A 16,022-nucleotide genomic window follows, 5' to 3' on the forward strand; every position below is an offset into this window, starting at 1 on the left:
CAGTTCACTGACTTCTTAGAGTTTCCGTTTCATTTGAAAGTTTTTTCATACGTCAGGATAAATTTCTAATTGTTATTTACAGCGGATCAAATGTATGTAAAACTTTTTCTCGGAATAAGTAATGTATTCTGTTAAATAATTGATGTATTTATTTCCAGGAGGTATATAAAGAGACTCACAAGTATTACTCATACGTGACTGATTATGAGTAACGTGAAATCAAAGTTGATGGACCTCTTTGATTTATGCATGACTCATGTTTCGCCGAATCCCATTTATTCACTTTTCTGCACATAAGCAAGAAATATTTTCGGTTCAAGTTATTTTTTTTCCCCCAATTTGATGTCAATATTAATTTCGGAATCTTTGGTAAATCGACATATGAGTAGATATATCGTTTAAAATTCATAACTATACGAGAACAACGAGCGACGGAGTACCGTGAATATCGGTAACTCCTCGCTCTGTATTACCGGCGATCACCGCAACGGGTAAAACAGGATAGCGAAAAGGAATACGTCGACAAATTTATACCTACGTGGGATGGCTCTATTTTATTACGTTGAAATTGAAAGGTTCACATACGTCCCGCGGTTTATTCCGGCCGGCTACCCTTTTCTCTACTCGCTTCTTCCTCTCTTTCTTCATACCGTCTTCTGTTCGTTTTATCCCTTTTGTTTGTGTCAATTCTATAGCACCACTCAACGTCAGCTTCGTCTCCTCAATCCTGTGCCGCCGCCGCCGCGTTTCGCAGTGACTATCAATTTGATCAATCAACCCTCAAATTGAATAACCCCGAGGCACGCCAAGACCGGAACCTTATCGATGGATGCATACACTTCGTTTTCGCGACGTGGCTTGGGTTTGCTAGTAAAACCCTGACAACAATTCCTTTGATAGATGAGAGCGTGGAAACCTGTTTTATCCACCACGCCTACGCGTGTGCAACCGGATAGCAGAGGTGTCGGTTCACTTTTACAACCCCGGACTATTCGGCGATAAGCCGTTTGTTGCGTGTCGATGAATTATTAACGAATTAGAAAAATCGAACTGCGATTTCCTCAAAGGAGAAAAGAAGGAAAAAAGTTTCACCACAATCATACGAGAAGGGCGGTAAAATTCATTAAACCTACGTCGAAAAATGTGTGGAAAGTCTTTCCTGCGTTTCAGATGCCGAGTCTAGCATTTGGAGAAAATTACACGGTGAAAACGGGGCGGCCTGGCTTAGGGAAAATAAATTGTCAATTTATCAGAGGCGTTCTACACCTTTTTTCACCAATTTAGAAGCTTGAATTTAAATCAATCTTATAGTCGCCTAAATCGAAAAATGTATCTGTAGGGTCGTTTTGACAGTTTAGAGATGAAATGCTGACCCGACTAAAGCACGTTGAATAATTATATAACTATAAAATTTAGTATTCGAGGTGCGGTGCGTTTGCTCTCGGTTTCTCGATCCAATTGCCAATAGTAGATTACGTTCAGAGGAGCTTCGAAGTAAGTCCAACGAACCGAGGGCTGTTCCTTCGAAAAATTGCTGAAAGGTTTTTACGCCTGATTCTTGTCCCTGGATCTACGAGGCGAAAGGAGGAATATGGCCGCCGCGACGCTAAGTGCTTTCCAGTAATTGGGTATTTGGAGAACACACCGGTCCAGGATTTCCCGTCAACCGTCGTGTTTGCAGCCCCATCGAGCCGAGATTCTATCTTCAGTTTGTAATACCTAGACCGTAACCAAACCTTTCACCCACCGACCGAAATCCCTCGATCCTAAAACACTCGCTCAAGCCTGTTGCGTCCCACTGCCGCAGGGATTTTCTTCGAGTGATTCACGCCGCGCTTGATTTCTCATCGTTTCCGTCAAATTTCACCCCTTAAGGTGTTTATTTATACACGAGTGGACTTTGGACGAGTGAATTTCGGAATTCATACCTTAATAACGAAGAGTTAGATTTGATTGAGATTTGATTTATTCAAAAGTTAATTTATAGATCCAGCTTCATCTGCATTTTTTTCGATCGGAATTGATCTACAGAAAGCATTTTTATTGACAATAACGTCAACCGTTTCGCTCGGTGACAAGTTTTGCGGTGCCCAAGGTATCTCATAACGACTCAATTGATTTATTTGAAATTTGGAAACTCTGTTCTTCAATAGTTTATTTTTATTTTTTTTTTTTATTTTTTTTTTTTTAAATACGAAGAAGTCGTATGTTTATTAAACTTTGAATTTCAACTTCAATTGGTCGATATTTAAAAAAAATTCTGCGAATACTTTGGAGTAGTTTTGTGAAATTCGAATAACGGGACACGATGCATATTGAACACGAGCTTTTTGCGTTTCACGATTTCAGATAGTGATTATTTCGCAAATTTATATTTGAGTGATTTTCTATATCTGAGTGTATAATTTATATCTTATATTTGATTTTCTATTTATATTTGAGTGATATAATATAATTTCGAGCAGTTAGGTGAACGTTATCGATCCCCAATCACATAATTTTGAAAATAAGGAATACTCGTTCTCTCACGGTTAAAAATGTCCAAGAAACGAATATTTCAAAGTTAAAAAAATTCACTTTTTAGTATACTAGATTTCTCCGACAATTTCTAGAAAGAATTTTCGAATCAATAGAAGAAGCGTATCGGTCAATAGAACAGCAGAAAAGCACCCCTAAAATTCGTTCGATTTGATCGAGGCTACAGACCTCGGAAGGGGCTCGAATAGCTACCGTAGACTGTCTATAAATCTTTATATCATGGCTCATGTGGCACATAAAAATCCAGGAATTGGTATCCAGGCCTCATTTAAGAGCAACGCGTAACTTTCGCGCAAATGATACCATGATCGGACATCGTCACGTGACACGGATGAACGACGGAGAGGATATTACGTGACGTCAGAAGCAGCTCCAACAAGCAGAAGCGCGTTCGTCACGATTTTCGTAGACTTTGATTTCCATTAATTCTACAGACTGGCTGCTCGAAGTTCACGAGTCCCGTTTTATCTCAGAATGATTTCCATTTCGTATTTCGCCAAGGATTCCCAACGGAATTCAATGTGACGTTCAATTTAATGTAAAATCGATTTCGTCTCGACTTCAAACGGCTAAATACCTACTTGATTTCTTTACCAAGTTTTTAAAATAGTCTGTCTCGACTCCTGAGTTTTCATTAAAATTATTCAGACGTTTAGAGAAATATCCAACAATTTCTAAAGAGAGTTTCGTACGCAGTTTTTAACCTTATTATAGAATTACCTCATCTGCATCGGTACAGTTATTCCCGCTCGTTTTTCCTTCAACTTTTCTGAAGTCGTCTGGAAACTTTCCAAGTATCTTCAAGACTTTTCAATTTTTTTTTTTTTTTTTTTTTGTAAAATCCTCAAACTTAACGAAGACAATGAGGAAAAAAATTGCTGAATTAATTATCATCACATACCTTTTAAAAACATAACTTCGATCACGTTGTTCGTGCTACTGAAAAAATTTCTTTAATCCTGTGTATATTTCAATTAATAATTCGCACACGAATGGACAGATTTTAATGATCTTGGTCTCAATCGAAACGGGATATTCAAACTTACGACTCCTTAAATTTTTTGCAAAATCGATAAAGTTATGTATGTACATTGGGGTCGTTTTTCAATTTTTATGCTCCCAGGGGCTTGAAGGCTTTCAAGTTGATAGAAAAAAATTCCCTGAAAATTTGCTCTACAAAAAGCTTTGATGCATAAAATTCGTAAATGAAAGCGTTCATATGATAATTGAAGTTCAAAGTATAATTTATATAAAATGATCATTCTGTCAAGTATAGCTACGAAATCAACAAATGTATCATAAAATATATCACATTGTATTCCCCACTATTGACGATACATTCGTCAACGACTTATAGAATTTCAAAGAACAAAAAAGTTTTTCCCATATTATTTCTGTAAGATACTTCGATCACAAATCGGAGTATTTTACATATTTAAGCCCCTGAGAACATAAAAAATAAAAAACAACCCTATTACGGACAACCCTTGTATAATATTACTTTCAAGTTACTTGCTAAAATAAAAATTTATTTAAATTAACGATACTTAGAAACGACGAATTTAGACGAAAATGTTACGGGAAATAGCGAACAATCTTAAATCTGATCATTTCAGGCCAGAAAATTTCTCCTTCTTGTGTATGCGAGCGAATATTTAGAATTTTATTTATTTCTCTTTAAATGCACCATTTTCCTCAGGATTCCAGATCTTCCGTAAACAAAGAACAGATTCGAATTAATTCAAGTAGCTTTTTCGCCAACCTTCATTTTGATTTTGAACCTAGATTTATTTTTAAAAAAATTTCACTAATTTCCTTCACTATACTCACATTCAATATCATAGACATCCGATAACGCGATATAGCGACTGGATCAATATATTTATACCTGTTGATTGAGGCTTGGATACAGATTTTCATTGACGAAGAAAAAAAAAAAAAAAAAAAAAAAAAAAATCCGTCACTAGCAAACAATCAAACGTCCAAAAAAAATCTCAGTTAAAGATTATAAAAATCAATATTTCTCAAATGAAATTTCATCTCAAAACATTATACCATTAAAACTACAGCATTGAAACTTTGTCACACTGCGGCACTTTTTTCGTTAACAAAAATTAATAATATCGGGGATTAGGATCTTCCAGAAATCTTCCACTCCCCTCCCCTCGACTTGACTCCTTTGTCCGGAGGATGAAGCAGCAGCAGCAGCAGCAACATCAGGATCAGCCTCCGCCTGAAGTTCGACCGAGTCGACCACGAAAATCGGCGCGAGCCACGTCGGGGGTTTGGGGATTTCAAAGGGGGTTGGGTTGATGGTGGCGGGGGCCAGGGCAGGGGGGGGGGGGAATCTAGCTCGCGCACACCCCGCCGATCGATAAAGCAGAAGCGAGGCGGAAAGGCGGGGGCGGAAGGGGCGGAAGCGTCATGGGGGAGGCCGACGCGTAATACATGGGGTTACTGCCGTTCCATGGGGGAACGCGACACCGAGGGCCAGCGAACCGGGGAGACTGTGTTCAGACATCCCCCTTTTCCCCACCCCCACCCCCACCCGCCGACAAGCTTGAACGTGAGTCCGCGCATACGAAGAGTGCGCGTGTTGTGAGGGGAGGAGGTGGAGGGAAGAGGGGGGCGCAGCTGCCATCTCCCTTTGTTTCAGCTTGCCAAACGTCTTTTCCGATGTGGAGGTGGAGTGGGGAGAAGAGGGGGTGGTGGTGGTGGAGGATTCTTTGTGCGGAGGTGTGCGCTTATGCCGATGGATGAGAAAGTGGAGGAGAAAGATGAGAATTTGTGAAATTGATTGAATAAAGAAATGGCTAAGAACGCTTTTCAGAACGGATCATAATAAGAAGGATTGATACTAAATCATCTGGCAAATAACCAATTTGCATTCCTTTTACGATCGCTGTGTATATATGTACGTAGGATAGATAGATATATTAGTTCCCTTTGGAATATCTGCATATTCTTTGTGCGGAATTTCTCGATTATTGGAAACTATTATTTCTGGTCACTTATATCTTTTTGGGTTTTAAACGGTTTTTTTTTTTTTTTTTTTTTTATACGTGCCAAGTCGATTACCACTGTCGGCTTTATCCTCGTTCTCTGGATCGGAAAATAAAGTTTATTCAAGCTTCTTTTATACTTACTCCGTCTTCGATGGATTGAAGTTAATTGAAACGATCGAATTGAATTCAGAGCGCATTTCTTGCGTAGGTCGTTTTCTTTTCTACTAGCTTCTGTTTGAATGTGTTAAATATATAACGCAGGTTACTTTTAATATATTTTGATCCTTCCCATTCTCGATTCTTCGAAAAATTTACCCAACGTTCTATTTTTCTTCATCACATGCACAAGTTTGTAGACATTTTCAGGATATCTATGTAGTACCTTAGAATTTAAAACGACGACTACCATTTTATTGAATTTCATGGTTGTCATAGTTCGTAGGGAAATTCTATTTGGTTGATGGTTGAGAAATCTGCTGGCTGAAGCTTCTATAAAATGAATTTAAGAATCAGAACTTGGCAATTCTCGCGGAGATTTTCACTCGTATACAGAAAAGTTCCTTGTAGTGAATTCAACATCGATATTCTTGTACAGTGGAAGATTCTATTAACTAAGTGAGTTTGCGAGCGAGATTCACAAACACCTTTCTCAGCTGTGCTTGAAGCAAAATACGAAAGCTCTCCCGTTCCTTTCTAGCTAGCTTCATATTAAGTCTGTTGAATAATAAATAACAAGTAGGTAGCTATCATCTGCAAAGGAAATCAGTGAAAGAGAGAAAAATTTTTCCTTATTCCGGACTTCGTGTTTATTCATAAGAGGAATTGATCGCGTTCAAGAATCAAATCCTCTGCTGCTTCGATTCAATTTTCTTTCAATATCATACACATTTCATAATTGTTCACGTATGATTGAAATTTGCATAATATATCGAACAAATTCTTAATTACTTTGTAGCATGGTTTTTTAAAATATGCTGTAAAATTGCTTTCTACAGATTTTCAATCTGTATGCTGAAGTGTGTCAACATTTATTCCTACGTTACATAAAGCACAAAAATCGAATGAAAAGTGTATACAAATTTCTGTTCAGTCATGGAGAGCCATCTTCTTGATTAAAAATTTTTTCAAAGAAGCACATTTGTCGTTCCCGTTTTTTTTTTTTTTTTTTTTTTTGGGATACCTGGAGTGCGAAGATATTTGTTGATTTATTATCCACCGAATTTAATGCGGGAAATATGTAAAACCTATTCATTTTCACCCACATTCTCAATAGCGAAATGTAGGAGAAAAAATATGTACATCTACTCGTTGTCACCGTGACCAAAATTTTCGTACTCGGTGGCTGAAAACGAGTTTCCATTTCCACGTAACAAGCAGCAAGCTTAACGGATACTCGACACGTTGGATTAACGGTATAAAAAGTTGGCTGATCCTGCTGCCGCTCGATGTGAATAGAATCGATCTACAAAGGCTTGATAGGTATCCTGTTCGCAGCAGGATAACAACCTAGTCTATTATTCAGCAAGAATAGTGTTAGATTTTGAAAATCGATGCAAACTGTGTCTTTTTCCGCATTTACTACTGCTCATAAAATATAAAGTGCAATCGAAATAGAAAAAAAGAAATTGTCTTAGTATCTGTACCTGAAATGAACGCTTTAGATTTTGAGCACAACACGAAACTTAAGACCCGCGTCGAAACTGAAAAAGCGAATATTTTTTCAAATTACTTTGGATAGACCGTGACAATGATAATTTTGTTCGATCTATATATTTTATGTAAGTATATTCAAATTCTACTAAATTTATTATAAATTTTTTCAAGTACCGTTCAAGAATATTCAGAACAATTTTATGACAGTTTCACAAAATTAACAATGGTTCAAAAATTCAACTCAAAGTTATCTGGGAAACTTTTTGACTCGATTCCAATTTCGATGGAAACTTTGCAGTAGAAACTAGCCAGAAATATATAAATTATGACGAGTTACAGAAGAAAAATAAATTTTGAAAATATCCGATGAAAAAAAGGCGGAGCGTTACAGGCGTGACGTTGAGATGATTTGAAAAACGCGCGAAAGTTTCTCAACGGTGTTAAGCCATTGTCTCAACTCGTGTCGAGGGAAGCGAAACGAGTTTGGCTCGTTTTCTTTGGCATTCTGCACCTGCTCTCACACCTGTGCGGCACTGGAGTAGCTACATTTGGATTTACCAGCGGCGCAGGCTTTCGTATCGTGCATGAAAAACCGAGAGCTGCACTCAGCCTTGTATGAGACGTACTTAAACTTGAAGGGTTGTAAATTTTCAACTTTCCACGCCCCCCCTCCTGACAAATGCGATGTATGCATACTCAACGCTGCTGTTAACAGTTGAATATTTCTTGTACAATTATACGTCATACAGACCTGGCGATTTTTAATATGCATTTCAACGAATTATATTGAATCTGTTTTTGAAAATTATGTTGAATAACGATACAAAACGCTGATAATTATTTTTTTCCCTTCAATGAAATACATCCTAGCTTTTAAGCTCAATCGTGGAAAGCAACGCCGTATAAATATTTCAAGAAGAAATTTGGTCGTTCTTTTTATCCATTATTGATATGCACCTCGGTCTTACCCGCATAAAAAATTTATTTTTAGTCCATTAAAGACGTGTCGTGAAAAATATTAGATACTATAATGTGCACATTTTGTTATGATATATACAAAAAATCCGGGTGGGGGTTAAAATATAGAAAGATTAAAAAATAAAAGGGCTACAATATCGAATTTTTAAAGAAACGAAAACCGCATTTATAGAGTATAAAAATTTTGAAACTAGAAGTATGGAGAAGTAAAAAAAAATAGAGAGGTCTAAGCATAGAATGTCGAAATGTAAATTTTTTTGTACTTTAACTTTCCAAATTTTTTTTCATTTTATGAATAATATTCCTTCGTCTATGAAAATTTGATATTCTGTGGCAATGCCAGTTATTTACTTCTACCCAAACATCCAAGGCCTAGGCAATATAGACTAGGAACTAGAGAACGATCAATTACGTAGATACCGGACGAAATTTGGCGTAAACGAAACACCCGAATCGCTGAGCACTTATACAATTTGGGATTTGTTTTTAGTGACGAGAGAGGAGAGCAACCATTCGCCACCTGGTGGTGATCTATGGAACCTCCACTTACATGCATGAATGTTCATAGACATCTAATGGTTATCTATCACCAGCTATAATCTGACCGTATATCAGGGATCCATCATGGATATGAGCCTTTGATGGAGCCGTGGATCCTCTGCGGACCTCTATTCTCTAATAGATGGAGTATTCCGTGCAACTAAGATTAAATTGCTTTTATTTTTCTTAACATCGCCACACGAGCAACGAAATAGACCAGGAGATCGCTGGAGGGATAATTAACCCTCTGAAGTGTGCTCGAGAGGAGTTTGGAGAGACCGCCAGCACGTATCTAGCCATAATGCAAGAGGCCCTAGACACCTCAGGGCTTAACCAGAATCTCACTCTATGAACGTACAACATAATTGCGCGGTATTGCATTTGCTGTAGTAAGGAAAGTGTCCCAATTACTGAGATCCTTAGCTTATCACAGGAGATTATAGAATATCTAATCTCAATTAAATCTATCAAGCGATACCAACTATTGCAGAAGTTTCGTAATCAATTATTTCTCTTATACTATGTATAACGAATTTGTAAAATACTTTGATAAGTCTTAAAAAAATGTCAACACTCTGAAAATCTAAGTTACAGATCAATAAAGTTTACTGAAAATATGTTAAACGAAACTGCTTTATTTTAATAACGAAAAACCTTGAATATTTAATGCAATGAGACAAAGTTCAATAAACATTTTCCTGAAAGCGAATTCTGTTGTATTTTTATTTTCATATTCATGCATAAAATTGTTTCAATTTCCGATACACCTAATTGAAAATGTTAAGACAGTGAAACGAGAGTGAAACTTTTATAATTACTACTAACATTTTGATCGAAATCACCTGAGAGTTTTGAGAATTTCCAAGTATCAAAGATAAGCTTTTTAAATATACAGAAAATTCCTTATGCTAAAAAATTGACCCAGATATAAAGACGAGAGTAATTATTATTGAGAAAATTTTCCTGAGGTGTCTGACGATTTTCTACAACGTTAGAGAAAAATTCCGATTAAGAATCTCGTCGGAAAATGTTGGGATGGAATGTAAAAAGGACAAAATACCACGAATAAATAGTCCCTCGTAATCATTTCGAGCGGATAATTAATTATAAACTGATATATTTCACCCGGGTTTGAGAAATTTACGACGGAACTGTACGAATGCTCGAGGCAAGTGCAGCGGGAAATCCGGGAAGCTTACATCGGTGTAAACAAACAGCTGACTACACGAGCTTGCAATGGAATGACGCACGGCTGCTCTGCACCTCTTCAATCTGCAGCCTTCCGGCGTTCACTACGGCGAAAGCTTCACTTATACTATACCGTGTGTATATCGCACTTGCATTCCATTCAAAATGCATTAGGAGCTTTTCCTCTGATCCGGCTGCATTTGCCCCGTGCAATTCATTTGCGAAACGAACAAGAAAGTGGTTCGAGACTCATTTAGATAAATCTAGAGAGAATAGATCACCGGATTTTTTCATGATTTTGATCTGAATTGATGCAGTTTTTCTAAGCTTAGAGCTTTCCAATTTTTGGATTTTTATGGTAATGTATTTTTTGAGTTATTTGAATGACAAAATTGAAAAAAATTTAATTCCGTTTCTTAACATTTTATGGGTTCATTTGGAATCTCAAAACAAAACAAAAAAAAAAAAAATACATATATAAATGATAAACAATTGGAAAATTCTTTTGCCATTTTTAGTCTCTGATTAGTCCGAATTAAATTTATAGTATAAATTTTTAAGTGACACGAAATCAATTTCACTTTTCAAAATTATCATTGTAACGAACTAAAATTTTGTGCTTAATTCAATGCCAATTTTGTCGACCTCAACGCGATGCAATAAAATGTTTTTAGCCACGATCATGACTTTCACTATCGATCATTAACCGGCTAGTTTTTCATGCCAACCGATATCCAGGAAGCATCGCGGTTATCCGCAGCCTGAGATCCGGTGCACCAATCTCTACACCTCTTCGTTTTATTTCCTCTTATTTGAATAATGGCACGGCAAGCCGGTGCATAAGACTGTTTTAGGATCAGTAAAATTCGCAGAGTACGTACCAGCAATTTCGTTTCGTTTCGATTCGCTTCCGCGAATACGATCCGGTGAAAGTTAAACCACTTTTGTACCTACTGTGAAAATTATTATTTCAATTGCTGTAGATGGTACGTGGCTGCCGTTTCAACTCATATTTCGAATTAGCGTGAATATAACTGCACGCTTTGCAGAAACTCGATACTCGGACTGTAGTTCAAGGCGGTCTGGTGTTGGGTAAAGGAAACTGAACGAGAATTTTCCGACATTTTACAACAAATTATATCACCTTCAAGATTTGATATAGGAAAAACGATCACGCAAATGAAAGCTGTTCTGCAATTATCTATAAAGTACGATACTTATCTACGAAAAAGTAGGATAAAAAGTAGAATTTGATATTTCGACACTCACTTTCTCGATTTCTGAACCAACAAATACACGAAGCTCCTGATTTCTGTTCTTCTCCGTTGATTCGATTGACGAAATCCATCCGTCTGCCGATGGCATTAGCGGATATGCCTACTTGGGAGACTCAGTTTCTTTATCAGTGAATACGCCGCAGTGGTTGTCGAGGACTAAGCCTTTCGAGGGTTTGCTGAGGAAGGGGGGGTTGTTCAAGAAGCGCTCATTGTTGCCCGGGCATTCCAGAGGTGGCATTTCGCCCGAGACAACACTCGAGGAGTGTTTGCTGTCTGAAAAAGTTTATTAAACCCTTCCTTATTGCCATTATCAGCAGCGTGTGAATAGGGTGAAAGGGTCCGTCTGCAGGAGTCATGAAGTGCCAGCCATTCAACGGAATTATTTCAGCGCACTCAGGACGGAACGCGAAGAAAACTTGGACCGAGTCTTTTCTTCCTTTTTTACTATCTCGTTCACTTATACAATCGTTGTTATTTTAGACAGTATGTTCAATTGAAATGTTGAAAATTGGTTTGATTTTTCGTCTTGAGTTATCAAGCTGCAGCAGTGTAGAAGAAAATGGTGAAGTTTGTGACTTGGCGAAGTAACGATGAGATGTAAAAATTCTCTTGGTGTTTCATCGCGTTTTTTCATCGCGGTTATCATTAACCCGAAAAAAAAAAAAAAATTCTTACCCACAATTGAGCGCAACGAGTGGTGTGAAGCCTAAAAGCGAACCAACAGCAGCCTGACAAAGGCAATCGAGAAGGCGACTTGGCGCAGAAACAAATCCTTTGATCTAGTTTAACATTCTTATTGCCGCAGGACGTATGCATATTTCAGCGATTTCTCGCTCCGCGTGACGGAGAGAATTAAATGGTAAATAATTCATGAAGTTCGTTAGAGCTTTCGGTACCTCTCTTATACACAAGGCAGGGAAAATTCTAAGCGCGTGAGCTCCTGACGGTTAGGAAACCCAAACTGGAACCCAGCGAGAGCGTCAAGGTACCATTTTCATTGTTTCCTATCTTCTATGCAAATTCGTTAACTACTCACCTAAGTATCAGCAAAACATCACTACAACACTTCCACAAGCTTTCGTAGATTTCAATCACTCATTCTCTAATGACAGACTTTTGCTTATAAGTAATTCTGCGCTGTTGTACAAATAAATTGCGTATACACCATTCGTGGGATCCATCAGCTCTAGCTCTTATCTGGTTCTTCAATCGATTGGAAACCATTTCTAAGGATCATTTCCAGCCACCATTAAATACGTGTATTATGTAAAAATATTCAAGAATCGCATCAGTTTGCCGATCACACCTCTTGGCAACTTTGGAGAACGCTAGTTACTGAAACTGTTTGCCCTCCACGTACATACGTCACATTTCTGTGACTGAATACAGTTATATACACCTGCGTTGTGATATAAACGCGTAGAATTCTGCACCACGCTCGCAGTTTTGCAATTAAAATTTCTGTCAATCACTTGGGAAACGTTGCTGCGCTGTCTCTGGGGAGCCACGCGTCACGATGAACACGCCGAATGTTCGCGTGGTTTTGGCTATCGCTGCTTCAGGCTGACGGCAGTAACTGACAAATGGACGTATTTCAGCCCCATTGCCTGATTGTAAATTGTTAAATTGTTATCGGGAGAATCGTTCTCGTTACTGAACCATCATTCTTGCATTTTACCACCGCTTTATACGGATTCCACTTCTTGTTTTGTTTTTTCTTCCGTTACTCAGCAGGAGAGGTCTTAAGTAAAACGGTGTTAAACCAAAAAGCCAAATTCACATTATATAGTTCCGGCAATGATGACTGTAAGAAGCTGTCAATGTCAGTCCAATGACAATTTCATCCTAGCTTCCAGGAGAATTATGACATAACGATTTACCGTTGTAGGTTAATTTCCAGAGAACTTTGAATAGCCTCGAGTGACTTGACCGGAATTCAAATAGATTCAAAGGACTCCCCGTGAAGTATTTTTCAGCGTCCAACAATATTGTAATAATTTTACAGTATCTGAGGTCGAGCTTTGGCTTCTGCAGTCCTTTCTGTGACTTCGTCCAAACTCTTGTGAGATTAAAGGACTGAAATTCTCTGTCATACGACATTATAATGGCAGCCAATTTTGGCGTGATTTGCCTAAGTGTAGTATATATGTATATATAGCAGGGTGGCGCAAAAAAAACGACTATTTTTATTTTTTAGAGTCTCGTGTGACAAAATGTTAGTTTCTGATGTTTTAAGAGCCCACTCCAAAGGACAGTTCAAAAAAAAATTTCTAAGAGGTCGCTCCACATTTTTTAAACCGTCAGAAATCGTTAACAAATCGATTTTTTTTTTTTTTTAATTTTTTTTCTCGTTACGATATAATTTTATAAACAAAAAAAAAATAAGTTTTCGAAATTTTCAGTTCAAAATTTGAATTTCGAAAGGTCGCTCATAATTTTTTTTCAATTTTTTTGGTGCATTTCTTTAGATCTTTTCGAGCGACCTTTTAATATTCATATTAAAATTCCATAAATTTTTTTTCTTCAATTTAATAAGAAAGAATCGATAACAATACACCACGACATGAATTAAAAATCAAACAAAATACTGAAAATATAATTTTTTTGACGATTTTTGACATTTTAAAAAATTTGGAGCGACCTCTTAAAATTTTTTTTTTGCGCTGTCCTTTAGAGTGAGCTCTTAAAACATCAAAAAACAAAATTTTGTCACACGAGGCTCAAAAAAAAAAGAAAAAAAAGTTGGTTTTTTTGCGTCACCCTAATATATAGTATATTACCGGGCTCAGATCGAAGGGTGAATTTTATTTGACAGTGAAGCAGATGAATGTGCAGATGTGCTAGGTTGCCATGCTACGTAGAGGGGCTGTTGGTTTCAATTCATATTATATCTGCTATTCCAGGGAAAGAGCACTCGGTTCTTATACCCTTCGTTTATAAGCTTATATAAATAATCGAGCGTGACTCTCTCGAGTCGAACATCTGCATTATCTCGAATCCGAGATACATAATCCATCCATCGTTCGCATGTTGGGAATTCACACTTCCGTGAATACCTTATCTACTTTGTTATATCGTAACGGAGTTCAGGTGAAATCGATTCATATGTAACATCAATGTAATTGAAAGTAAGAAGATATTATGTACACACTTGTTGACTCCGACCTCATCGATTTTAATTTTGTATATTACATAGCTATTATAATGTACTAGACGCTCTGTCGAATTCTCGAAGCAGCAGCTTACGTAGAATTCCGGTATGAATCTCGCCACGAAATACAAATCATCCAATTACGACAGAAATTTCCATTCGATTTCCATGGCTTATTACCGTCACTGGTATGAATACTTCCTCTGTTAATCTATACAGTCAGATTTTTTGCAACATCTGTAAAATATACACAGCTATGTTGGAACTCTTTTTTTCCTTGATGGGGAAAGGGAGAGATCTTACAAATTTCTGCAAAAGTCTAGACATTGGTAACAGATATGATTCAAAGCGCTTTTTATATGACTTTGTCAAAGTTGTCAGTGTTTTTGTTTAGACCGATATACCGCAAAATACGCGCCAGACAATTTTCTCAAATTAATATGATGTTTTTATCGAGTTTATTCCTAGTTTGAGATCGTGTATCAGATGCATAGGACTCGCATTGTCGTACCATGAAATCCATGGTGAAATGTTAATTCGCGAAAAACCTTTCCACGATCATATTTCAATGTAATTTTTTACTGAAAAACCGGGGGTTAGAAGCGTTGCGAATGAATTTTTTTTCGGGCCAACCCCGTAAGGATTACAATATCGGCTGGTCGGGTCGACCGCGTCGACAGATGATATCGTTGTGATCCTTATTCGTGGGGGCGCTTTGCGATCTGATGTTAATGAAGAAAGTCACGGATGCGTAACATGAAAGCAGCGCGTGTCGTAATCTTCGACAGAGAAAAAACGTCAAAGCGAATGCAAGGCTTTTACGCATTTTGCGAATCGCGTCTCGTTTCACCCTGGCTGACTATCGCGAATCAGTTTTTAGACTGTGAATCAAGAGATCGTATTTTTGATTATTTTTTAAAAACTGCAACTACATGGTCCCCGATTTAACGTCCTGTTGAATATTTGATGCACATGATTTAAAAAAAACTTCCAACCGAACAATTTAAGGTGAAAATAAAAAATAGAAACGAAAAACAAAAGGGTGGACCTTGAAGAATTCAGATGCCTGTGACGTATGAAAATTCAAAATAGATTTCTCTCGACACGAGGTACATACCGCAGCGTTGTCAAGGGTGGAAGATGAAAGCGACGCGAAAGGGATGAAAATCGAGAAAAACAAGGTTACGCAATTTGAGAACGAGTCACGCAAGTCAAGCAACCGTTCCATATGGCGAAGAAGGATATTTCAAGATTCGTATTCCAGTCACGATCTGGTAATTTCCGTGGCGATTCAGCCTATGAAGACATCAGCGGTGTTTTTGCAATCGCAGCGTCACGCGAAGCCCTCGGCTGTAATCTGTTTAAAAACGTTTTGGATTGCACCACCGGCTGTGCCGATAAAAGTAGCTTCGCCAAAATTCACTGTTTCGTAAAAAAAAAGCTTGGTTCAATGTCGAAGAATCACCATTTGTCAAATATTTCAGGTTCATATTTTGATTACGTACACATTGTGTGATTGGAATTTCTATTCGGTTTACCGTCTCAATCAATTTACGTTCCCATTTTCGGTGAGATAATGGGAACAGCCTAGATTGACAATCGAGGTTTCCTTCGTCACAAATGAAATTCCATCAATTTGACTTCTATGATAAATCGACGATACCGTGCTGCTCGTTGAACCTCACTATCCAC

This window comes from Diprion similis, chromosome 11, assembly GCF_021155765.1.
Source record: "Diprion similis isolate iyDipSimi1 chromosome 11, iyDipSimi1.1, whole genome shotgun sequence".
Classification (NCBI taxonomy): domain Eukaryota; kingdom Metazoa; phylum Arthropoda; class Insecta; order Hymenoptera; family Diprionidae; genus Diprion; species Diprion similis.